This window comes from Lissotriton helveticus, chromosome 5_1 (genome assembly GCF_964261635.1).
Source record: "Lissotriton helveticus chromosome 5_1, aLisHel1.1, whole genome shotgun sequence".
NCBI classification, from domain to species: Eukaryota; Metazoa; Chordata; class Amphibia; order Caudata; family Salamandridae; genus Lissotriton; species Lissotriton helveticus.
Window position 1 is genome coordinate 13,920,600 of NC_136065.1, and position 27,644 is coordinate 13,948,243.

General features: G+C 42.8%; 1 protein-coding gene and 1 pseudogene across 1 annotated transcript in view; one reads left to right on the forward strand and one right to left on the reverse strand.

Moving 5' to 3' along the window:
• Positions 1-27,644, reverse strand: part of LOC144752898 (patr class I histocompatibility antigen, A-2 alpha chain-like) — a 432,525-nt gene that overhangs the window by 168,376 nt on the left and 236,505 nt on the right. The window lies entirely within an intron of this gene.
• LOC144752356 (ADP-ribosylation factor-like protein 4A) lies at positions 23,320-25,565 on the forward strand (annotated as a pseudogene).

Here is a 27,644-nt window from a genome sequence, read left to right on the forward strand (position 1 = left end):
GGTCTCAGATCATGTGTCAAAACCTTTTCATCTGATTGAGCTTCAGTTCCCACCTGATTAGACACAGAAGTTACCATATCAGATAACCTTTTACAGTAATCCAAAATAGCACTGTCATTTATGCTCAACAGTTTACCTACAGGTACAAAAGCTTGCCTCATAACTCTTCCCATTAAAATTTCATGAGGACTCAAACCTGTCTTTTTATCTGGTGTACTTCTTAATGACATCAAAACAAGTGGAAGAGCATCGGTCCATTTTATACCTGTTTCAAGACACATTTTTCCAATTCTGTTTTTAATTGTTCCATTTATTTGTTCAACTACTCCTGATGCCTCTGGTCTGTATGCACAGTGTATTTTCTGCTCAATGCTCAAAGCTTCGCAAATTAACTTCATCAGTTTGTTATCAAAATGGCTTCCTCCATCACTCTCAATAGTGACTGGAAAACCGTACCTTGGGATGATTTCTCTGAGCATTAGTTTTGCCACTGTAATTGAATCACAATGTCGTGTAGGGAAAGCCTCTACCCATCTTGAAAATAAGCAAACAATTACAAGCACATATTTCAAACAATTGTGTAATGGCATTTCAATGAAATCCATTTGTAATCTGGTAAAGGGACCACCTTCTCGACCAATTATTCCTGTCCCCACCACTGATTTTCTGTTTGGGTTCATTTGTTGGCATGACAAACACCTTTGACAAAAAGATTCAGCAATAGTTCTAAACTTGGTATTGAACCATGTTTCTCTGAAAAGTCTAACCATAGAATCTCTTCCCAGATGTGCTGGACCATGATATAATCTGGCCATGTCAGCAATCAAGCAATTTGGTAAGACTACTCTGCCATCTTTGTAAACCCACACTCCATCTTCTTCACGTGGTCTACAATCTGATCTTAACCACAAGTCTTTTTCTTCATCTTCTGCTTCATTTTGTAAATCTCTAATCTCATGCCATGTCTCTACAACAGTTGTTAGCATTAATGAATTTGAATCAGTTTCTTTACTCCTCTCCCGATTGTATGAATAATTTTTCCTTGCGCAGTATTTAGCTGTTTCATCTGCGAAGGCATTTCCCTTGGAAATATAATCAGTTCCTCTAGTGTGCGCTGCACACTTAACAATGGCGATTTCTTTTGGCAATTGTATTGCTTCGATTAATCTCCTAATGAAAACTGCATTTTTAATTGGTGATCCTGTTGATGTCATGTATCCTCTCTGTGACCAGAGTTGTCCATAATCATGCACAACTCCGTACCCATACTGACTATCAGTAATGATGGTAACTCTTATATCCTTTGATATTTCACATGCACGAATTAAAGCAATTAATTCAGCCACTTGTGCTGAACGAACTCCTTCAAGACATGATGCTTCTTCAACATCTACGACTGTACAAACTGAATATGAAGCTTTTAAGACACCTCCTTCGGATCTTAAGCATGACCCATCTACAAAGTAGACAAAATCCGATTCAGACAAAGGTCTGTCTTTGATGTCTTTTCTTGGTTTAGTGCAGAATTCCATGACATCTAAACATTCATGTTCTGTTTCAATGTCATCAACAATTTCAGAATCAGGCAGTAATGTAGAAGGATTCAGATTCAAACATCTTGAAATCGAAACATTATCTGCTCCTAGTATGATTTTCTCATACTTTGTCAATCTGCTACTTGTTAAATGTTGAGTCTTTCCTCTTGTCAGTAATATTTCAACTGAATGAGGCACAAAAACTTTCACTGGAAATCCCATAATGATCCCCTCACTTTGTTCGAGGCTGATACTTGTAGCTGCAACTGCTTTCAAACAACCTGGTAATGCTTTTGCAATTGGATCAAGAACTGCAGAGAAGTATGCAATAGGTTTCTTTAAATTTCCATGTCTTTGAATTAACACAGATAATGCACATCCTTCTCTCTCACTGCAATACAGTTCAAAATCTTTCTCATAATTTGGCATACCTAAAGCAGGAGCTTGGCATAAGCTCTTTTTCAGATTCTCAAAAGAGTCCATCTCAGCATCATTGAGAATAATTGGATCTTTTACATCTGACTTTGTCAGTCTTTGTAGTGGTTTTGCAATTACTGAAAATCCACTTATCCATTGTCGACAGTAACCAACCATTCCCAAGAACATTCTTACCTGTCTTTGTGTTCTTGGTGGTAACATTGCTTGAATCATTTTTATTCTCTCTATTGTTACTTGTCTTTTTCCCTTTGCAATTCTGTGACCAAGATATTTTACTTCTTGTTTGCAAAACTGTAGTTTTGCTGGGGACACTTTATGTCCTTCTTCTGCAAGGCGATTTAACAGAATTATTGTGTCTGTTACACAATTTTCTCTTGTCTTTGCAGCTATTAACAAATCATCAATATACTGCACTAGCGTAGACCTACCAGGTAAGTCTAGGTCTTCTAATGATCTTTTTAACAGTTCGTTAAAAATTGAAGGACTTTCTGTATAGCCCTGAGGGATTCTTGACCATCCGAGGGTCTTACCTTGGAATCTGAAAGCAAAGATTTCATAACTGTCTGGATGTAAGGGAACAGTAAAGAATGCATTGCAAAGGTCAATGACTGTATACCATTCAGCATCATGTGGAATCTGAAATAGAATTACTGCTGGATTTGGAACCACAGGACAACATGGAACGACAATTTGATTAACCTTTCTCAAATCTTGTACGATTCTAAATGTTCCGTTAGACTTTTTAACTCCCATAATTGGTGAATTACAAGAACTACTCTCCATTTCTTTTAATACACCTTGCTTGATTAATTTTTCAATTATAGGTGTAATACCTTCAATTGTTTCTGTTTTCATTTTATATTGTGGAGTGTTTGGAAATTCTATTCCCTGTTTCAATGTAATTTTAACTGGATCTACGTTTTTCATTAGACCCATCTCATTTCCAGTAAAATCCCATATTTCAGATTTCACTGTTTCTTTGAGTTCTTCAGGTAAATCTTTTTCTTCAAATGCAGGAAACAATTTTGTTTCTTCTGCTTCTATCATCATCATTGTCATTCTGTATAAACCATCTTCCTCCATTGTTTGTAACTCAACTCCATCAGGAGAACAATATATTCTACAATTCATTTTACATAGGATGTCTCTGCCCAATAGATTTACTGGACTACTATTACAAACCACAAATCTGTGTTTATCTCTGTAGTTTCCAATTTCAACTGGTACTGGATCAGTTAAGTCAGTTTTAATTTGTTGATTACTTACTCCGACAACTTGGATGGTATCCCCAGAGAGAGGTAGGTTTTCAATTTCCACTGATCTAACAGTAGAACGGGTAGCACCAGTGTCCACTAGAAAAGTGATGTCTACATCATTAACTTTCCCGTTTACAAAAGGACCAGACTGGTCAACCTCAAGAGTGGCTCCAACAATACACTCTTCCTCCTCTCTCGGGCACCGTCAATAATAATCATCAGAATCGCTATCTTGACTTTCTGTTAATAAAAATTGTTGTGAAGCATTTTGCATTTGAACCCTTTGCTGCTTTTGCTGTTTTTGTGGTTTTATTACCTGTTCACTTCCCTGAAATCCCACGTTTGGATTATATTTTTGAACTCCCCCACAATTCGGAAAAGGTGGTTGTGGTAATTGGTCTTGACGATTATTCACCTGTTGTTGTTGCTGTTGCTGTAACTGTCGCTGAATATTAAATTCGTTTAACCCCTGTTGCATCTGTAGCTGTCGCTGCAGGTCAACACCATTCTGCATCTGTGGATTCAATAAGGGATTCTTTAAGTTTTTAGGAGGATGAGGACACTCGTCTCTCCAATGTCCAATTTCGCCACAATTAAAACAAGGTAATCTTTGTTTCAACTCCTCAATCTTTGGGCTAAATTTCTTTGGGAAATTATTACTTTTAAACTTTCCTTGTATCTGGTTTGTATTTCCAGTTTGAACAAAATTAGTGTTCTTATTTCCCATGCTGGCAATCTGTTGCTCAGCCACCTTTACCTGAGCCCACATGGCTTTCTCTTTCAGCTTCTTCTGTTTTACTTCTATTTCATCGCTACAATACTTTGCTTTTCTTAGAATATCATCTACAGATAGTGATTGCCATCCGACAATACTATTTCTGATCATTTCTCCAATTTCAGGTTTTAGTCCATAAACAAATCTATAGACAAAATGGCTCATGTCTTTTTCATCTAATTTTTCATAACCACTGTATTGTTTAAAAATTAACAGTAGTCTTTCATAAAAAGAATGAACTGATTCTTTAGTTTCCTGTTCTGTCCTTTCTATTTTAACCCAATCGACTTCTTTGGGTGGAATTTTGTTTTTCATCCAAACAATTACTTTCTCATAGAAATCCATTACAAGTGGATTTGGAGCACCTGTTTCTTTAATTCGCTCAGGTTCTGTTTTTGGCCAACTAATCGATATTTTACATTCTGTCCAAAGATCAGATGGAACGACAATATTAAAAAATCCATCTAAATCAATCCACAGAACTTTTGACACTTTGATAAATCTATCGACTTGCCTGTACCACTCAACTGGTTTTTCCCTCAATTTTGGAAAGTCATTTGTAAATAACAGAATGTCCTGTCTCGACCAAGGGACATGAACATATCCTCCACCTGCAATTTCTCTCATTGGAAATTGTTTTGACAATTTTTCCAATCTTTCATCTTCCTTCTTTTTCGTCCATTTTACTCTCCATTTGTTCAGTTCTCCTAGCTTTTTGATATAGACAATCAAATCTTTAATATGAACTATTCTTCCCATTGAGTTTAAACTCTCAATGTCACTTTCTGAAAAATCTAATCTGTAATGTTTTGCAAAATTCTTTTGTTTACTCACATCAATTTCAAGTTCTGCTGCTAGATCCTCTAGTTGATCATATTTGTTTTTCGTTTTCCACTGAATGCTTTTGCAAATGAACAGTAGTTCATCATCTCGATAGTAATTTAAACTATCTGGACCAATTGTTCCAATTATTAATTCTTCGATATTCGCTTTTAATTTGGCCACATCAATTTTTGGTGTGGTTACCCTGACTTCAGGACTCCCTATATCTGATATAGCACCCATTGGTGTTTTTGGAGATAAATCCTCATTAAAGGTTAAATCAGGCATTCTCGATTTAGAAGAGTTTATTTCAGATAAGTCTGAATAAAATTTTTCAGCAGCCTTTTGAATTTCTGTATTTAAAGGAATAGTTAACCCAGTTTTGTTTGTTTCTCTTTGATCAAATACGGGCTGAACAGGACCAATTGTTACTGGAACTGTCACAGCTTCCATGCCTTTTGTCATTCTTTTTATTAATTCTTCTTTTGATCTTATATATTCATTATAATCAACATCTTCAACATTTCTTGCCTCTCTTGTATAATCTTTTGGAGGTTCTCTTGCTCTTGGAGCCATTGTAAAATGTCTACCTTCATTTCGAGCATTCTCGAATTCTGGTCTTCTAGGAGTTTCAATGATTTCACAATTATTAGGATAAAGTTTAGGAGCTTCATTAATTGGAGGTGCACTCGGTGAAGTTTCAGTAGAAACCACCGGAGTAGACCATGATCTAGGAGGTCTCAAAGGCTGATTCTTTCTAGCAGTTGTATATATTTCTTCCATAACTGCATCCTCAGATTCACTTTCCATAGATTTCCCTGTAGGAGAACCCATTACCATTTCATGAATTAAATACAATCCTTCACTCATGTTTCCCTGTCTCCACATTCGCAATCTATCTTCATGAGTTTCTCTTCTCCAAGGTGGATTTTTAGAAGGTCTTTTAATCCCACTAGCTTCTCTTTGTAACTGATACATCTCGTCTTCCCACTCAACTAAAGCTTCAAATTGAGTTGGTCTCGGTTTCGGAACAAGAGCATTCATTTTCTCTCGTAAATTTCTTAAAACTTTTACATTAAATGAACCATCATCAGGCCAAGTTAAAACACCGTCGTTTTTAGTATAGCGTTTCCAACTGTCGAACCATAAGACAGTATGATATCCATATTCACCTTCCATATACGCTGCAGGTGTTTTATACTTATGAAGTAGTTTACCACCTCGCGTTTCGATTTTCTTGTCAGGTGAAAATAAATTCTTGAACTTCTGAAATAATGTTGGCTTTTTCTCAACATGTTTAAAATGATAACTCATTTTTAAGAGTTAAATCTAATTCACAAAATCGTTCGTAAAATATTTCCGGGATGTTCCGTAAAACAACCAATCCGTGCGCGAAACACACCAACAAGCCAATGACAGTTGAGCTACGTCACTTTTCTGCTCAACCAATAAATTTGGAGTTTTTCCGAATGACCAATCAGCTCACAGGCCGTCAGAGACTCAAGAGCCAATCAGAATATAGCTTGTGACGTAGGTCACCCAATCCCAGCGCGGCTCTGTGACGTACACAGCAGCTGCGGTTTCTCGTTTCTCACTACTGGCGCTTACCCCTCCTTCGCAAAATCTTTTCACAGCGCCATTTTAAGAACACTTTTCAGTGTAAATTAATTCTTAACAATGACTATAAAGACAACATCTGTTCGTTTCACTATTTAGGATAGTTTACATACATTCAAGTATCCACACTTCGGAATAGACGGCGCTATTCACACTAAGGATAATATTCAATTGTCAGTAGAGTAACCCTTACCCCACCCTTCTAACACGTATAATTATGAACTCGCTTTGCTCTGAACCCACCGCGAAGTGAAAGTTCTAAGAGTTCCACTTGAACATAAAATACAATTCAAACTCGCACTTTCACACTGAAATTTCCCTAATTTTCAAACACACATGAAATCCGTACAGGACTCTCACCTGTTTATAGAAATCATGCACCGTTAGCAAAATAACGACGTTATCCGTACAGGGCTCTCACCTGTTTATAGATATGAAACATGTACCCGTACAGGACTCTAACCTGTTTATAGATAATCATGCACCGACGCTAATTTACCCTTCACTCAAGCTCGGATATAACTAATACTCTCATCACAGTGAGTTTTATGGAAGGCGCTTTGTCCCTATTCTCATGCTGCTTTAATTTCTTAGAAAACCCTCACTTTACAAGATTCGGACCTAGCCCTAAAACTGTGCTGCTCGGCGACAACACTATGGTACACGGCGATACCTCTTGTGATACTCGGCGATATCACTACAAACAGAACAGATGGCTTGCGTGACTAATTTCTCGCCACACAATCTATACCGGTATAGCTTACAGATAGCACGAAAAACGAACTCAACATGTGTTAAAACATCGATCCTATTTCCATACCATAATATTTTAGTAACCCTTAGCAACCACCATATTACCTTGGTTACTCTTAGCAACCATCAATTTCTGCTACCAGAGAATTGATCCAGCGGCCTATAGAAAATATATCATAAACAACGCTACCCAACTTCATAACCTATAAACAAAATTCTATACTAAAATATGGACCCATTTATAAACCTGACATATTTTGGGCCTACTGAATCAGGTGGTCAGATTAAATCTATATACACATTATCTACAAACTATATACATTTTATACATCTGCGAAAGGAATATTGTCATTAGAATAAAACTTAACCATTTAAACGACCACCATTGGCGACGTGATCTAGCTAATAGTAACCTACACTCCTGAATAACCAAGACCAGCTTGTTTGTCAAAAGTAAGATTTTATTTACTAAATTATGGTATATAAGTTGATAGTTTTATAAATGAATTTTATTAGCAATAAACCAAGCATGATTGTAAAGAAATATGAGAAAATACAATTTAAGCAAGTGAATCGAATTTAAAGTGAATATATAAAGTTTAGCATTTCTAAAACCTAATTCCCTAACTGAGCTAAATAGATAGAATTTAAAGTAAAGTTCTTTGAGGATTCTTACGTGCTCCACGCAAAGTCCGTCAGCACTTCACCCTCATCGGAAAGTCAGAAAGCAGCAGCCAGCCCATCCCTAGGGGCATGACTTTTTATACCTTTCTATGCTAACTAAACTAAGCAAAGGAAAGTTTTCAGAAATCTTCGACGTCCCATTGGCTGAGAGTGACAAGTGACATGTCACCCACTTTTCAAAAGTTCCATTAGCTCATGTTTCATAAAGACCATTGTCTCTTCCACGTGAAACCAGGAGCTTCCTGAGTTTGCAACAAATGTTCAAATTTGTTCTCACTACGTCCAAGCAACTTCCGCGGATGCCAAGTTAAGGCTGACAAAATGTTCACTTTCGACCTTGGCCATCTCCGACAGAATGATGACAACACATCAGTTTTTGCTTTGTGAATGCAGCTTTTGACAATCGCTTTAATTCAGAATGGGCGTCTCGTGACTTTTGCAGAATTACAAGTCAGCTCTTTTCTGCGTCTCAAGTGACTAGGCCCAAAAGCAGGCAACTTATGATTTCTAATATAAAACAAACACAAGAAAAGTATTAATGTAAGAAATAATGTAGATTCTGTATCCACCCCAGGATTTACTAATTAATTAACCCACCCGATTAATCAAAATGTTACCTAGCCAATGCAAACAAATAAAGCAGCGTTTATATCTACCAGTCTCCGTTACTCCATGAGACTTAAAATGCACCTAGAATAGTAGAAATGACATCACACAGACAAGGAAAAGCAAAACAAGCACATGCTTCTTTTTAAGTTTGCAGCAGTTAGTAATGACAAAAACGAAAACAATAAATTGTTTTATTATTTTGCACGAACAAAAAAGATGCAACAATTATGCACGTTTATGAGCACACATGTTAGTCCCCCCATGTGTAAAGTTTAATCTAAGTTGTATTAGCACGACATATCACAAATCATTAATATTATTATTCATGTTATGGAAATGTGACTTCACGAGATTAAACAAAATTTTGTTTTCTATCTCGCTCCATCAGGCTTCACCGACTGTGTTCTGGAATTTCATCCAGTGATAGGTCATCAGCGCTGTGCGTGCGTAAGCGTCATCCACGCTTCGTCAGTTTCCTGTCATAACGCTTCTCACAGCTCAGTGCTGTTATTTGACATTCCTGTGGCAGTTTCTTCACGGAGCAGCGGGGAATTTCAACAAAAGAAGACACTGCTCAGTGGTACTGTAACTGTGTAAATTTTGAGCTCTCAGTGACATTCTTCGTTTTATTTTTACATGTAGCGTTTAATATGTTGACTTACAGCCTGTGTTTGGTGTAATAGGTTGGATTTTTTTTGCCGGCCAAATGTGTGTTTGATGGTTTCAGGACTCGTAAATTTTTCAATAATCTGATTTCATGTGGTACATTACTTGATCTTTGGCATTATACTACCATCTAGTGGGTCATTTGCCACATTTATCTTGCTACCATTGCATGTATAGTTGAATATGGTGAATATGGTTTATTAAAGGAAAAGGGGTGCAATATATTCAGAAGCACAGTTTAGCTTGCTTTCTGATTATTGCACTTGTTACTTGTGTAGCATTACAAATATATACATTTTAAATATGCAATCTGTGAACCCTCCACCCCCATTTCTTGAGAGCCCTGGTACACCTCAGATCCAATGGAGGCCATGGTTTGATGCTTTTGAAACGTATATAGGTGCCATTGGGGCTTCAAGATATAGGGCGGAAAGGAAAAATTGTCTTCTACTCAATTCATTAGGGTTTGAAGGTAGGGAGGTCTTCAAACACCTTCCTGAAATTGTGTTGGCAGAGGGAGAAGTATTCAACGAATACCAAGAAGCAGTTAAGAAACTAGTGATCAAATTCCATGTACAACCCAGTTTAGTAGTTTTGAGGCACACATTTTTTAAGTATGCGCAACTTCAGAGTGAGAATGTGGATACATATTTGAGTGCGTAAACTGTGTGCAGAGTGCCAATTAGGTGAGAAGCGTGACCAATTGGTAAGAGACCAGTTGTTTACACACTGCTATGATAAGCGAATCCAACAAAAGTTGCTTACTATGGATAACCCCAGTCTTGAAGAGACCATTAAAGTGGCGAAAAGTGTAGAATTGGCACAAAACTCGAATAAGGAGTTGAGTGTGAATTCTACTTCGAAGGAAACCGCCAATGCTGTTGTCTCTACCAATGCTTCTAGCAGCACCGTTCGAAAAGCCAAACCTAATGAGAAAGGAATGTTTCAAAAGAAAAAATATTTGTTACAGGTGTGGTTACCCTCCACATGGCGTGGACAACAGATTCAGTCCTGGTAAGAATGCCAAATGTCACAAGTGTGGAAGGATTGGACATTTGGCCAACGTCTGTCAATCTAGTCTAAACAAGGGTGAGAAAGTAAATTGTGTAGTGAAGAATGAACAGTTGTGTGATAGTGACATTGTTCAAGACGTGATTGTCACAGATGATGATATTGTTACTGGTGACCCCTCTGAATGTGTTGATCCCTCTGTTGAAGTGTTGGTGGGCGATGTGTGTTTGAAGTTGTTGGTGGACTCATGTGCACGCATAACTATGATCACATATGAGCTTTTCAGGAAGTCTTGGTGCGACAGAACACTTTTTCCCCCTTATAGAGCACCTGTGTCATATGAGGGATGCAAAATAGACTTGGAAGGCTCCATTGAGGATGTTATGGAGTTTAAAGGACGTAGGATTCAGGGTAAAATCTACGTTGCTGTTCGTGGCTTGAACATCCTTAGGTGGTATCACCAGGGCCTTTTTGGCATGGTGCTGAGGCCTGGTACAAGTGAACAAGTCTTAGTTGTACAAGACATGCCCGAGTCTCTTTGTTTAGAACAAGAATTTCCAAAAGTGTTTTCTGACACCCTTTGGAAAATTGCAGGTTTCAAGCACAGGATCAAAATTAAAAAGGATGATGTGCATGTGAAGCACAAGGTCAGGTCCGTCCCATTTAGCCTCAGGGGTGATCTCAAGTTGGAATTAGACAGATTGGACAAGTCTGGGATCATTGAGCCAGTGGAATCCAGTTTATGGTTAAGTCCATTGGTGGTCGCACGAAACCAGAATGGGGAGATCTGTTTGTGCATCGATCTGAGAAGCCTTAACAAAGAAATCTGGGTTGATGCCCATCCGCTACCCAAAATTGGTGATCTGTTAGAGGAATTGAGGGATGCACAATGGTTCTCCAAGATTGACTTAGCATCCGCATACCATCAAATCTTGTTGAAGGATGATTCACGTCATCATACTGCTTTTAATTCTCCTCTTGAATCCTTCCAATTGTGTTGGATGCCGTTTGGTCTCGCGTCCGCGGCCTCGGTGTTCCAAAGAGCCATGCAGTCAGTGCTACCACATGTGAAGGGCGTTGTCATCTTCCAAGATGATATACTCATTTTTGCAAAACATTTAGAGGAACATGATAAGATTTTGAGGACTGTGCTTGGCACTTATGAGGAAAAAGGCATTGTTGTAAAAAAAAAAAAAAACAAGTGTGAGTTTTGGAAAAGAGAGATAGAATTTCTAGGACGTCTAGTTTCTGCTGATGGTGTAAGTCCCAAATCTGGTTTGGTAAGAACGGCGGTTGAGTATCAATGTCCCAAAAATAAGCATAAACTACTTTCTTTTTTGGCGTTGTGTGAGTTTTACTCACGCTTTATTCCTGACTATGCTAGCAAGATGAAGGAACTCTCCAATATGTTGAGGACAAATGTTTCATTTGTGTGGGATAGCAACTGTTAGGAAACTTTTGAGCTGGTCAAATCCGAAATGGTGAACACCAAAACACTCAGAGCATATGATCTGGCAGTCCCTTGTACCATCACTGCTGATGCTTGCAATTATGGTCTAGGGGCAGTGCTTACACAATCTACAGGTTACTATTAGCTATGCATCTAGAGTTCCGAGAGATCCTGAGCTGAACTATTCACTGTTAGAAAAGGAGCTTTTGGCTTGTTATTGGGCATGTGAAAAATTCAGAACGTACGTTTGGGGCAGGAAGTTTGTTGTACAAACTGATCATAAACCCCTGCTATACATATTGGGGGGAGAACGTCTCAAGTATGCTACGCCTCGCATTGCACGTTTAACCACCAAACTCCTGCAGTATGATTTTACGGTTAAGCACATTCCAGAAAAGCAGAATTTGAGGGCTGACATGTTGTCAAGACTTCCCTTAAGTGAAGATGACACTATGGATGTGGAGGAAGACTAGGAGGATTGTTTTATTTCTGTTGTCGATGCTGCTGAAAGCAAAGCTTGCAGCGAGACAGAATGGAAGGAGGCGTTGAGTCAAGATTCCTGTCTGGCTAAAGTCAAAGAATACATTGGGAAAGGTTGGCCCAGGGAAAGATGTGTTTCCCCGGCTATTCAGCCTTTTTGGAAAGTGGCTGAAGAAATGTCCATTGAGGACGGAGTGGTCATGAAAGATGGTAGATGCGTTCCCCCCATGAACGTCCGTACTAAGGGGCCGATTATGATGGCGGACGGACTTGAGTCCGTCCGCCACCATAGAGTAGGAGGGACCGTCCGCAGGGGCAGCGGCGGTTCCTCCATACAGATTAGGATGTGACTGCCAGGGTGGCGGTCACATCCTCTATTTTTAACATTGCGGCGGGTGGAGCTTCAAGCTGCACCCGCCGCAATGGTAAAAATGCATGCACAGCATTTGCGTGCACAAAGCGACAGGTACCACGCGGTGCCTGCTGCTTTGTGCACACAAATGCAGGGGGGTACCATAGGTACCCCCCAAGTGCACCCCCACCCCCCCTTCACCCAGGGGGCCCGCAACAGGCCCCTGAAGTGAAGGTCCGTATGCTTTTCCACGGCAGAAAAGCCGCCGTGGAAAAGCATACTTTTTACTCCATCCTAATATGGCTGGCGGTGTCTGATAGACACCGCCAGCCATGTTACAGCTTATCCGCCGCGGTTGTAAGTCAACCATGGCGGAAAAGCGGCGGACTGAAACCAGGACCCACCAGCCATCCTAATGTGGCGGTGGGTCTTTGGTGGGTCCGCAGAGGATTTTCCGCATCCTCCGGGCCGGCGGTGGCTTCCGCCGGCCCGGAGGATGCGGAAAATCCTCCATCATAATGAGCCCCTATGTTGGTTGACTGTGCACATGATGGCCATCTGGGGGCAACCATGACTAAAAAGCGGGTCAGACTGCATTATTGGTGGCCCTCCATGGGCAGGGAAATAGAGGAGAGGGTCAAGGAATGTGTTGTTTGTAGTGGCGCGTAAAAGGGGATGAAAGTTGTTACTCCTCCCCTGCAGCCCATCCCTTTCCCCACCAAGCCATGGTTTAAGGTGGGCATCGATATAGTTGGCCCTTTCAATATCCTCCCTCACAACTTACACTTTGCGTTTGTTCTTACGGATTTCCATAGCAAGGGGCTTGAAGTCAAGTTCTGCTCCTCTCCCACAGCCGCTATTGCCATTCTTTTTCTCAAAGAGATTTTCATGAGGGAGGGATTCCCGGAAGCCCTTTTCTCGGATAACGGGTGCAGTTTGTCAATGAGGAAATGAGTGTGTTCTTGAGTGAATCAGGCGTGAAGCATCTTTGAAGCTCTGTTAGACACCCACAAACCAACGGTTTAGTAGAGAGGATGAACAGAGTGGTGGTAGAATGCATCAAGTGGGCAAAGAGTCATTGTTATGATGTTGAAGGTGCGGTCAGATCCATGATGTGGTTTTACCGCGCTGCGCCACATTCACTTACTAAAGTGGCGCCTTTCATATCTCTCAAAGGTAGAATACCCACATCTGCACTTTATCCTGCTTGGCTCTTAAGAATTGTTAGTGATAAAATGTCATGTTGGGTTGACAATGATGCACTTGAAACTCGAGTTTAAACTGCACAAAAGAAGATGTCTGATAGGTACAATCAAAAGATGAAGGTTAAGACAGTCAATGTGTCTCCTGGGGACTGGGTTCGTATCAAAATATCAAAAGCACCAGCTTTGTTAAAAAAGGTGGTAGGTCATTTGGTGAACCAGTCTGTGTCGAGAAGGTTTGTGGGGGTGCTGTCATGGTTATGGTCATGGGCAGTGGTGGAACCTAGCAAAGGTTGTGAAAGTTCAATCTACAGGTGATAATTGCAATGGCACCAGAAGTGATGAGCTTTCAGGGAATCCTCCTTATGGTCCAGTCGTTGTATCCTCAGGCACTGTATCTAAAACCAATGTGACATGCCAAGTACCAAGGAAGTCTATTCGTGTTAGACGTCTTCCTTGGTAATTACGCTGTAATTGCAGTAGTGCCACATTTTGCACAATGTTTATTCTGTGCTAATTGTAATGTTTAGATATTTTCATTTATGTTTTATTTCTTTTGTTTTCTTTTGGCTTTTCATTTTTGTTTCTTTGTGCAATTTTGTACTTAATCATGTTTGTATTTCTGTAAAAAAAAAGAGATAATATGTTTTGCCTACATATGCTTGTTTAAGGTTCCACACAAAACCTTCTTGTGTTGTCATGGTCCTCTTTGGTGCCTGTTCTAAGTAGAGTCAGTTGGTGCCTCTATTCTGGACTGAGAGAAGCGGTGGCTCGTTGTACCCATGAATAAAGACCTGTGACTTACTACTGTGTCCTGTGGTCAAAAGACAATCTCTGGGTCACAACACTTTATATTGCGCCTGGGCCATTTCTAAGCACTGTAAATGACAGGTGCTTTTATTTCCCAATGTAATAGTACCTGATTTAGCCACCTCTGAGTGCTGAGGGACTGGGCCGTCTATGTTGGTATTTGAACTTGTGACATGCAAGCCACCGCATGTCACAGCGGCGATCATGCAAATCATGGCAACTCAGCGCTCTTCTCAGTTTAGTATGAGGTGGAAAAGGAGGCCGAGGAAGGTTTACTTCATAACTTGTTGTTTAGCTCTTCTTACCCTACATCTATCGATTCTAAGGCCTAGGACATGTTTGACAGAGCTTCTTAAATATGTGGCACAATCAGTGTTGCAGGCCCATTTGTAGCCTTTACTTTACAAGCACAGGGTACCTACAGTGCTCCTTAACTGGAGACTTAGAAGTAAATTGAATTTGCCAGTTTGGTATCAGCCAATTCCACCATGTTTAGCGGAGAGAGCACAAGCATCTTAGCAATGGTAAATTTTGCAGAGCACTAAGGCCAATAAAAATAGGTTTAGTAAAATGGAGGAGGAGAGATAAAAGGTTTAGGGGAAGACCACCCTAAGGCTGACAGGTCTAACACATGTCCCCCCAGCTGAAAGGGCTGAGATCTACCAAGCCCCTTGGGAATTCTCTTCACTAAGGTGGAAAAACCCGGAGAGACTAGCACCACTGACGTGGTCTGACCTAATGTAGTGTTTCATTGTAAAATCCAGTCTCTTTGTAGAAATTGACCACCTCAACAAATTAGGACCCCCCTCCCTCATTTTTTGCATGAGCTACCTGAGGGGCCTGTGATCAAATCAAAAGTGCTCAGGAACTTTGCAGCCCCTAAGCTATAAATGAGCTTGTTGGCTTATGGATGGGAAGTGCATCTGTTTTGATGACTAAGTTATGTTATGTTATAACAATTTATATAGCACACTAATACCCTTAGGTGTCTAGGCACTTATGGTCCACATACAGTGATAGGGAAACTCATTTTTATGAGGTGTTTCCTAAATTCAAACAGGGATGAAGTCTTCCTGAGAAAGAGCAGAAGAGAGTTCCATATCCTGATAGTACTATGTCTGAAACTCCTCCACCCCCCCAATTAATTCTTTTGACTCTGGAGGTGGGCATTAAGAAAGCATTGGCCAAGGGTAGCCATCTAGTTGGAGAGTACCAGCTAAAAGCGTTCGAAAGAAATTGTGGGCCTTCTCTGTAAAGTGCAAAAGTGGGCATTCTCGTATCATATATCGGGTGCCAAAGACCCATAAAGATCAACGTGATCCCCACCTGAGGCCGATCGGGTCCACCATAGGATCGGCCACTGAACCCCTGTCCAAATATATTGACCAATTTTTAAAACCTTTGGTCACATTGTTGGACTCCTATGTAAAAGATACGGGACACTTAATTTCGAAAGTGGAGGAAACACCCTACTTTGATGACAGGGAGCTCCTTGTCACCCTTGACCTGGAGTCCCTGTACTCTAACATCCCTCAGGAAGGAGCGATCACAGATATACAGGACATCCTTGAATCCCAACCAGGAATCAGTAATGCCTCGTTCATTGTTGAATGGTTGGAGGTAGTCCGATTTGAGAATTACTTTGAGCTCAACAATGATTTTTTCCACCAGATTCGCGGTGTAAGTATGGGCGCCGCATGCGCGCCCAGCATCGCATGCCTCTACATGGGAACATTTGAGCAAACCCACATTTACAATGAAATGGCCCCCTTCCATGAAAATGTCAGGGCCTGGTCCCGGTTCATTGATGACATATTTTTTATATGGAAGGGGGACCAGGAGTCATTGACTGAGTATATTGCGTGGTTGAATGCAGCAGACCCCCATCTTAAATTCACCTCCCACTCTAGTAGTGACAGGTTTGAATTTCTTGACATCTGGGTGGAGCACCAGCATAATGGGATTTTTGTCTCTCTGTTCACTAAGCCCACCGCACGAAACACTCTCCTTCAATACAGCAGCTTTCACCCGCGCTGTCAACGGGATAGTATTCCCTTTAGTCAATTTCTCCACATCAGGAGAAATCGTACTGATATGAAGGATTTCCTCCTTCAAGGGGACATCCTGAAGGAGAAATTGATACAATGCGGCTATCCTTATAGGCTTGTTAAGGATTCCTTCAAACGAGCAAGGTATTACAACCGGGAGGCTATGCTCGAACAGAGGGCTAAAGCCCCCTTGGAGAAGATCGTTTGTATTACCAAACACTCCAACCTGAACAATAAGTTACGACAGGTCATCAATTCCAGCTGGCACCTCCTCAATTTAAATCAAGATTCGGACCACTTACCGAAACCCATCTTTGCTTTTAAGAAAAACAAAAACCTGAAAAATCATCTTGTGAAAGGTAGGTTACCGGAATCCATGGCCATGGTACGAAGTTCCATCATGGGCACCCACCCTGTCATGGGCAACCATCGATGTGGGAATTGCCATGCGTGCTCTAATGCCATAACAGGTACCATCATTGCCACCCCTGAACATGCCATCTCCCTGACTAAAATGACGAATTGTCGTAGTTCTAATTTGATCTACATTATCCTCTGTCCATGCAATCTCCCATACATTGGGGAAACTGGACGTGAAATACGTACCAGGATAGGGGAACACAAGTCTAATATCAGGATGGGCAAAGTGGGCGCCCCAATTGTAGGCCATTGGGTATCCAACAATCATTCCGAGTTGGATTTGAAGTGGTCTGTTCTTGAGAAGATCCAGTCATGTCCTGGATCAGACCATACCTCCATTCGAAGGAAAAGAGAGGTTTTTGGATATATTATCTCAACAGTGTGGAAAGGGGCCTTAATGAGGAATGTCCCTGGACCAATGCCCTCACTTAGAACCTCTAATCTGCTTTTTCTCCTTCCTGGCTACCTGTTCTGCCTTTATAACCTTGTCCCTCCATAAACTGCTCAAACGCATTATTGACATGAGCAATTTCAGGTCCCATGACATCTGTCATCTTCAGGCATGGACCTGATTCCATATAGCCCTTTTCAATTTTGTATATATATATATATACTTTTTTGTATTCTTTATTAGTCTTGTGTTTTGATATGTTCCCCTCAGTTGATTAGTAGCTGGTCGAGCACCTCCCCAGGGTAGGAGGTTATTTGTCGAGAGGATTCATTCCTCTAATCAGGCAGACGGTCACACGCTGTGGTTTGATATTCTAAGATGGCCGACCCGTCTGCCCGACTGGTTGGTCCGCCCTTTGTGTTCATGGCCACGCCAATTCTCGCGATCACTTAAGGGCTCGCGTTTGTGTCTCAGCCACTTCTTGCGGCTTCTTTAAAAACTGGATTCCCGAGTGAGTCCTATTCTTCACAGGCAGCCGTCTTGGACACCGCCACGCAGCCCCTGCTCTGGACGCGTGGACAAAACTTCGAATACTTTAAATCTACATCGGTAAGTGTAGGGCACTTTAACCTTGCCCCCCCGAGCTGTAAGTCCATGCCTGAGTTTTTCCATTTAGCGAGAGGGATATAGTAACCTATGGGAATATATGTCTAAATACCTCACCGCCCTCTTGCCGGCCATTTAATTTGATCACGGTCCTTTATTAGAAATGTAAGTTTACGGCCCTACCGCTCCGCTGGGGAACCCGTATTATCACTGATCCACCACGTAGAGAGGCATTCTCTTGTAGGGCGCTGTGATTGTTTGGACTCATAAGGGGTCTCTGATCCATCGATAGCTTGTGAGCGGGTTAGCCCTAGACCTTAGCCCTATGCTCTATGGCCCGCTTATGATTGTTTTGAACCTCCTTTTTTATTCGACGTCTGCCAACTTGGTTTTCAAATTTTCCCTTATAGGGCCGATGGACCCAGCCCTATATTGATGAAGCTCTGCCACCCTGCCTCTATCCTGGGCCGGTCGGAACACAATAGGGATTGATCTCTAGGAGGAACACGAGATTGGAATTCTACCCGGTATGAGTTTGTTGTGTCCTATCTGTCTCTTCCCCCAATATGACTTGTAGGGGTGTACTAGCGAGTGTGGTTTTTCTCTCGATCTTTTTTTATACAGTTGAGACGAAATTCTCCCACTTTAACACCGCGTTTGTCTAAAGCTAAAATCCGTGCTCCCCCTGGATATACTACCGGGGCTCTGCCTGTAGAAGAAAGGTATCGTTTTAAAACCAGCACTATCTTTGTCGGATCACTCATGTGCTGCCTTTTCTGGCTCCCTATGCCTGTTTGGCCTCGCTCCATTCGGGAATTGTTTCTGATATATTGGCAAACCCCATTATTCTGGTTGTGGCTCTGATCGGTTTTCATTCCATTTGGCACTGGAATCTTTCTTTACACATTTTTCTGCTCTCTCTTAACCTATTCTGAGATGTTCATGTATCGGATTGTTCTGTGTCATTGCACTAACCGATTTTCATTCTCTTCAGCACCCTTACTCTGGTGTGTTCTGAGTGGTTCTTCTGTGCTCTCCCTGTGTATAGATGTCTGTTTTTTGACCTTGTCTAATTGAACCTGCGGGAGTCTCGTCCATGTTTTTAATGATTTTTAGATTAATACAATTGACCCTAAAAACCACATTTGATAATTCCTGAATCTTAAAATGTGTAAATATTTCTTTGCAGATATTCTTCTCCTCTGTGCCTCCCCCACCCACACGCCCACCCTGTGGAAGGTGTAGCCCTGGTCTGGGCTATACACCGAAACGTGCGTTGGCGTTTGTCACCATCTGGGGACCATCTGAGCGATTCAGGATATTGTTCCAACTGTCCCCAACTGAGCACCGATTATAATATCTTTGTGGAGTGATTTATGATTCTGTTGAATTTGAATGATTTGATTTGTATGCATGCTGGTATGATAGTGTTGCTTGTTGTGAGGACTATGATGAGAATGTAAATGATTTATCATTATCATTATTGTCTGTATTTTCTTTGTATTTAATAGCTATGACCTATATGTAATCAATCTTGTTGGACCCGGCCTCGTGGCGTGGTCCTACCCCTCCCGCATGGTGGGCCCGGAACGACCTCGGCCCTCCACCGACCCGCTGTCGCCCCCCTGGCACTACCCTCCACGAACTCTCGACGAGAGCAGCCCCCCTGGCAACCCACGGCTCTATCCCGTGAAACCCGGCGAACCCTGCTCGCCCCAACTCTACAGGTCCGGCTACCACTCCGGGCCACCATTTCAGGCCCGACTCCATCTTGGGCCCATCACGTCCCGAGCACGTGGCCTCGGCCTGGCCATGGCCCCAGCGAAGCCCCGACATCGAGGCACCAAGATCCACCCAGGTGGTAGAGTAGCCACTCGACGGATCTAAGAGGAGGGGAGTTTCGATGGCCATCCAGCTGTCTCCGAACGCCTGGTATCGATCGCCCTCCAGCCTCCCTGGGCGCTGGCTCCACCCCCCTGCTGGGTGTCTGGACACCCTCATCCCGGCCCCTCTGACCCCCAGGCGCGAGGGTCCGGACATCAAAGGACTCCAGTCCTATATCTGGGCTAGCCCTGAATCAGGACTCCAGTTGTATCTTGGAGTCGAAACTCTGCTGACCTCGTCGCGGCTGATCCTGATAAGAACTCTTGTACTTGGAACTTGGAACCATCTTCGGAGCCCTGCTGACGCTGTCGCGGCCCGACCACGCTGAACCATCCTCGGAGCCCTGCTCATGCTGTCGCGGCCCGACCACGCTGAACCATCCTCGGAGCCCTGCTGACGCTGTCGCGGCCCGACCACGCAGAACCATCCTCGGAGCCCTGCTGACGACGTCACGGCTCCTCGCACCCCCCAGCTCGAGGATTGAGAGCTGTGCGCAGGGTATCCTAGTACCAGTTGGTACCAAGACTGTCCCGCTACCCCCTTTTCCCTGATACCGAGACTTTAAGGATCCCTCGATCCCTTTGTACATATTACTGCGAGAACTTGCCTTTATTCTATATATAAAGAATCTTAAGAATCTACTCTAGTGCGGTGTCCCTTTGTAGTGGTGTGATTGTGCGGCTGTTACGATTGTAGGAGAGGAGCCTCGCCGAGGAGGCCTCTCGACGGCGCTCGGCCTATTCCAGAAGGAGAGGTGGGTCTCGGGGTGGTCAGTCAGACATCTTCTGTCTCCCCTGGGATCGCCTTTCTAACCAATCTTGATTGTGTTTTTGAAATGGACAAATATGGTCGTATAAAATAAAATTAAAAAAAACCTTTTTATATCTTCATAAACATGTGTTCGGGAATTTCTTATGTGGTTTGAGGTCAGCACGAATATAATTGGACCTTTGTTCAGGCCTCTTTGAATTGTTCGGGCAGGTCATCTCCTTCTGCTTTGATCTGTATTCTTTCCCCGTCTGCCTGCCCTCATCTGATGTGGGGTCCCCCTTATTTGTGGTAATTAACATCCTTGTCTACAGTTGAGATAACCAACTGGGTATCGTCGGCATACGAGGTGGGAATTAGATCAAAACTTCTGATCAAAGGTGCTAATTCGGACACGTAAGTAGAGCCCCCTGTGGTCCACACAGAACCTGAGTTCTAATGACGGTGCTCTGTGGGGCCACCTTCAGTACTAGCACCACTGGGCTAGACAAGGGACTACTGGAGGGTTCAATTACCCCAATTCCAGCATCTTAGAGACTTATGATTTGATGATGGCCTTCACTTTTTCAGACATCCTGTTCATTTTGTGTCTGGCAAACAGGCTGTCCTCAGTATCTATATATTGGGTACATATTTCTGTGAGCCCAGGAGGGAGGAAAAATAGGGAGGCAAACTGTTCCAGAAACAGATGACTGTTCCTCTGCTGCTCTTGAATCAGGGTAGGGGTGAGGTTGACACCTTCCACTGACCCATCCTTCGCTTCAGATGGCATGAGATACGTGAGAAGGTTCACTCTCCTCCTCATCATCTGTCACCAGCAGCACGGTGACATCAGACCTCTCACAGTGAAGTTTCAGGTGGTTGAGATGAAGTACCCTTAAATGGGTTCTTGGGGGCCTTGAGATCTACCAGGTAGGTGGACTGTCCCTATCTCGCCACCACCGTGTTTGGCCCCAGTCGCTATATCACCCAGTGACACTAGGGTAACCTCACTAGTCATCCCCACACTAACTGGGGCCCTCTCCTCCCCAAGCGTTACACTGGACATTCCCTATGACTGCCCATCTCTGGGGCAGTGCTTTCTTGGAGCACTTGGCAGGTCCTTTCATTCGCTCATACTCTCAGCACTTAGGGAGAAACTTTTCAGTTTTCAGATCTGTGAAGCCTTTCTTCTGGTGGCCAGAATGAGAGTGGGACCCTTTCCTCTGTTAACCATCTTGAGGTCTTGAGAGAACACCTTGGATTTTTTTTTATCTCCCCCCTCTTTCTTCTGTTGGGAACCCTGATCACCTTTTTGGAAGTCTCCCCTAGACATCTCCTTCGACACTCTGCTACTGACCCAGAGTTCTGCCGGCTCAGCAAACTTCATGGGATCAGTAGGCTTGCTATCCACTAGGTGTAGGCGCAGCTTTGGGAAACAAGTATTGAACATGTGCTCCCTCAGTATTAGGTTGTACAGACCAGTATATTCATCCACTCTGCTGCCCCTCACCCAGCCCTTCAGTGCCCTGCTGGCATAATCCAATAAATCCACCCAGGACTGTTTTGGGAGCTCACGGCTGCCCTGAACCTCTGACAGTACTTCTCAGGGTCAGCCCGATCTTAGCTACAAGGGTTGGGCATACCTGGTCTGATCCTCTGCCTCTGTGTCAGGATTGTGTTTTTCCCCACCGTAGGCATGTGTTTCCACAGGCTACCCCCAGTACCTCTCTGGAATCTTATGTACCTTGCGTTCAACTTCATAAGCAGCAAATCATGTGTCTATCATTCTCCCACCACAGAGTCAGGCACCAGCTCCTAGGGTATGCAAACCCTCACCTCCGAGCAAGAACTGTTGGTAGGCTGCCACATTCACTGTTGTGTCCGGTAGGTTGCCTTGTCTGTATGTCCAGTTACTTCATGCTCTTTTTGTGCTCCAATAGTAGGCTTTTCTCAGCAAAGGCCCTTTCAGCTTCAGCCGTCTCCATTTCCAAGGCTCTCTCAACATTGTTCGCCTCATGGCCAGTTTCTTTTCCTCATTCTCCAGCTTTAGTTTAGACAGCCCAAGCTTCCTTTCCTTCGTCCTATCCTCCAGCTCCTCTGTTGTCTGGCTCCTGGTAGACACACTGCTCCCAAGATCCTCCTGCAGATCCTGCTCTGATCCTTCCTCATCTTCCTCTCCCTCCACCTCAACAGTTGGCAACATAAAGAGCCTCTGCCCATGCCCCTAGGCTTTCTGGATCTCAGCCTTCCTGGTGCTTCTTTGGCGGGCGTCCCCTCTCCTGGTAAAACTCCTTGAGATCAGCCACAGTGTAGCTCTCCAGGTTGACAAACTCAAACTCCATCCTTGCAGGTGGGACACACAGTCAGGTGGAGTAGGAATCAATTTAGAAACAGTAAAAATGCCAATCAGGTGGACTTAGATATGAGATGGTAGTGTACACCAAACCACTGCACGGTAGTGTATGGCACTGCAAAAACACAAGGCCTATCCTTACTGCTGCGTTTACTGGCTGACTGAGGTGTGAGCTCTGGTCAAGCAGCAACCGCAATCCTAGACAGGGTAAGGCACAAGCAAACCCCAAATTAACCTGTGCTCACCCTCTGGTAGCTTGGCACAGAGCAGTAATACTTAACTTAGAGGCAATTTGTAAAGTATTTGTGCAATACTTCAAACAGTAAAACGGCAAAAACACCATGCAAACATATCCCACACCAAGTTAGAAAAATAGAGTGATTTTTAGTAAATTAAACAACATCAAAATGACAAAAATCCAATCAGTAGAACTGGAGATAAGCAGTCATTCGGAATTCAGGCTCAACCACAGTACAGAGAATGCCCTCTCCGTAGTCTTCAATGACATCTGGATGATCATGGACAGAGGTGACATCACAGCCCTCAACATACTGGATCTTTCCGCAGCCTTTAACTCCGTCTCCCACCCCATCCTCATACAATGACAACAAAAAGTTGGCATCCGAGGTCTTGCATTTTACATGATGTGCTCCTTCCTGACATGTTGCACCTAGTCAGTCAGACTTGTCCCCTTCACCTAGAACACCGTCAAACTCATCTGCGGAGTTTCACAAAGATCCTCACTCTGTCCCAGCTGGCAGCATCATCTGTGCCTATGGATTCATCATCATATCCTATGCTGACCAAACCTAGTTCATACTTTCCCTCTCTAACAAGATGCCAAATAATAAAAGAATTTCTCTGCCTGCATTACCAAAATACCCTGATGGATGGAAACCACCTAGTTCAATCCCTAAATAGGTAAGTTCGAAGTAGTAATCTTCGTCAAAGACACCTTTCTCTTGGAGTCCTCCTGGTGTCCTGCCAAACTTGGACGCACACCCTCTCCTGGCAACCCATGCAAAGAACCTCAGAATAGTAATCAACAACAAACTCAAAATCATTGGCCAAGGTAATGCTATCTTTGTTTCCTGCTTCCTCACACTCACGATGCTCAAAAGGATCTTGAAATGGCTCCCCACAAACATAGACAGACCGTCACCAAAACCCTCAACACCAGCAAGCTGGACACCCACAAGCTGGCGGAGTAAGCGCTCAACTGACTAGAAGACCCCAGACAATACAAAACTCAGAAGCATGGCTCACCATTAACCTTTCAACCTACACTCTCATTACTGTGCACTTCAAAGAGCTCCACTGGCTCCTTATCCACAAACAAGCACTCTTCAAACTCCTTACACACACACATACAATGACCTACACAACATTGACTCCATGTTCCTCAACAACTACATAAACTTCCACAAACCTACTATATACCTCTGTTCATTCGGACTCCTACTCACACACACCCGCATACACAGATCCAGATCTGGTGGTCATGCCTTCTTCTATCTCGCTCGTATAGCCTGCACATTAGAGCCGCATCCTCAGTTCTTGAATTTTGCAAGAAACTGAAGACCATTCTCTTCATCGAACCTCGACCCTGGCTGGAGTCATACAGTTCCAACTTCAGTGCCAGGATACCACGCGGGTGAGTTGTGCACTATACAAATACAAGGATGTATGACGTTACAACGCATACTTTTACCACGCATACCTTTACAACGCGGTATTTACAACGAATACCGTTACAACGCATAGCGCTTAGAGGTGCTTGATAGTGGTAAGTATAATTTTCTATTCCAACTCCAGTCCCCGTGGACATTAGGGAAGGTGTTGGATAGAAAATTAAACTTATTACTTACCCTAGAGCGCCCCCCAGCGCAATGCGTTGTAATGGTATGCGTGGTAATACCTGCGTTGTAATGGTAGTGCGTTGTAAAAATTTTGTTGTAAACGTTGCATACTCAAATACAAATAACATAGCATAACAGCACAAAAGTTAACAGCGAAACAAAAAATGCTCTTCTTATGGAAAGTCTGGCCTAACTTTTACTATTACGAAAATGGGGAATGGATAGTCTGACAAGAGTTCGCTTTTGTTGAATCTGCTGAACTTTCATTTGTTCCACATCGTTATCCTTGGTATGTACTTTGCAGGCAAGACAACTGTTTTATACAGGCAACAGTTTAATACATTTGTGAACATGGTCCACACCAATGGGGGTAACTTGGAGAAGATCAAAGGGTCGCCTGGAAACTCCAAGAGTGAAACTTGGATGTCTGTGGACAAAAAAAGTTCAGGCCCTTGTGGAAAACCTACACACATTGTAAGGCTGGGATTGTGTTTGCGGTGGATTCTGTCAACATCATAAGTCTGGAAGAAGAAAAGACACAAACGTGTAAAATCACAAAGATCTCTGAAAAGCAGTGAGCGCCAGTTCTCATGGTGTTGAAGAAACATAGCTAAGGACTGTGCTTTCACTTTCAGAACTGCAGAAGCCTTTGGAATTGCATAAACTATCTTACTCCTCAACTCCAGCCAACATACGCAGTCAAAGGTCAAGGACTCACAATGGGGTTGGAAAATCTCCATGATAGGATTATTAAATGGTAGAAAATTATGAAGCAACAAAAGAAAAAGGGATAAAATAGAAATATTACCCCTTGATTTCCATATTGGAATTCCACCACTCCTCTTGACTTAAGCAGATTGGTGTCTCAGGCCTGGTCAGCCTGTTGTGGCACTATTTGAATTTAGTATATTGTTCATTCATCACTGCATGTGCTTTCATTGTGGTGGAAGTGTGAATTCTGTAATTAGATTTTTTTAAGCTTCTGGGCTGCCATGTTATCTGACCTGTAGAAAAAATGGGTGTTTACAGTAGACCGAATTTCTTGAATTAGTCTTAATTGTGAACTTGAGAAGCACCTAATTAAAATGTAAACTACCATATATGTGCACAAAAGTGAGGATCAGAATTGATAGAATCCATTCTGATCCATCCTGTTAGAGCAAGGTGCACATCTGGGGATCCCGTTATCCCACCTACTCTTACTCTAAGCAACCAATTCTCTCATTAAGCTCATTAATAATAGTCCTAATATTGAAACACTCCAGTGTAGATCTGCTGCATCTATGCATATGGTTCTCTAATGACCTCAAAGACTCAATCAAATATAACGATGAAAAACAAACAAAAGCAGAGACCTCCTAGACACATGGGGCCCAGTTCACAAAGAGCCTCTGTGCTAGTGGCAGGATCTCCGCTGCGCAGTTGTCATTTTAAAGATCCCGCCATGAGTGCAGAGACTCCGTCACTACTGTGGTGTCACCCTCACAACTGTGGAGGCTCTTTGTGAATCGAGCCCTTAATCCCCAAAACTCATTCTCTGGTAAGGTGAACTAGAAGCTCAACAAATTTATGATCGGGATGATACTTTGTGGTCTGGTACGGTCCCATTCCGGCTCTCCCCTAGTTTCTTTGCTTCAGGGGTCAACGGCACATCTCCGGCGCCGATTCAAAAACACCCTCCGCACTCGTGGCAGAGGTTTCTCAGTCGTAGCGGGATCTCTGCACTAGTGGCGGGATCTTTTCTCCCATGGCGGAGGCTCCTCAGTCGTGGCGGGATCTCTCCACTCGTGGTGGGATCTATGCACTTGTGGGGGGATCTATGCACTCGTGGTGGAATCTCTGCACTCGTGGCAGGATCTACGCGCTGTAGTGTAGTTCCTATATTCCCAATAGACTCTGCGCATTGGAATAATATATCCTATAGGTTTAGACGTAGGACTGAGGTCGACTAGGTCCCTATTGAATATATTAGACTTAATTGTGAGTGCCAGCTAGCTCAGAGGTCACTAGAAACTTTCTCGAATAAACAAGAAGGTATTAGTTTCTGACAACCGCTTAAAACATGACAACTTTGTTTCCAAAGAGTAAGAAACGTATCTCTAGAGTCTTGGAAACAATAGATAACTTATTTCACTCAGTCAATTGTGCATGCTTCGTTTCCCCAGAGGTGCAGAGAAATAGAGAGACGGGCGTTTTCAACTAAAAGATATTTATTGAACAGTCTTCTTTCTCAAGCATAAGAAATGAACTGCTACAATCATTAGACTGACTGCAAAGTACAATGCATACAGTACGAAGAGTATTATGAAATACTGTAAAAGCATGATATGGTTTCTAAGCCATAAAATACATAAAATACATATACTGATAAATAAAAGGCTAAAAGTTCTCAAACTGGTGCTTCTAAAATACGCCTACCCCGGTGTACCTAACCTAGGTCTAGTGCAAGGGAAGAAGTAAGTGAGGTGTAGCCTAAGTGTTAATATTTTTGCCAAGAATCTGTCCAAGAATTCTCTAAGGGTCTAATCAGCTCCGTACCTTGGTTTAGAATGTAGGAGATAGAGTATCTCTCTCCCGCAGAACTCGATCTCCCAGCAACCCGCAAGGGTAAACTGGAAACACTGGAGCTGGATTTCTCGGCCAGAGAAACAACAGAGTCTCTCAGTGCGTCAGCTGGAGGGTCGGCTTCCTTCGGCTCTTGCTGCAGCGAGCTGAGTCAGGCAAGTAGTTAGTCGAACTGCTCCAGACCACCGTGTGTCTGCTCAAGGCAAATGCGGGCATATTTATACCATGGGTTTGACGTAAGGTTGGACATAATAACGTCATCAAAGACTGAATTCTTTGAAAACTCTATGATTTCTAGGAGAACTTAA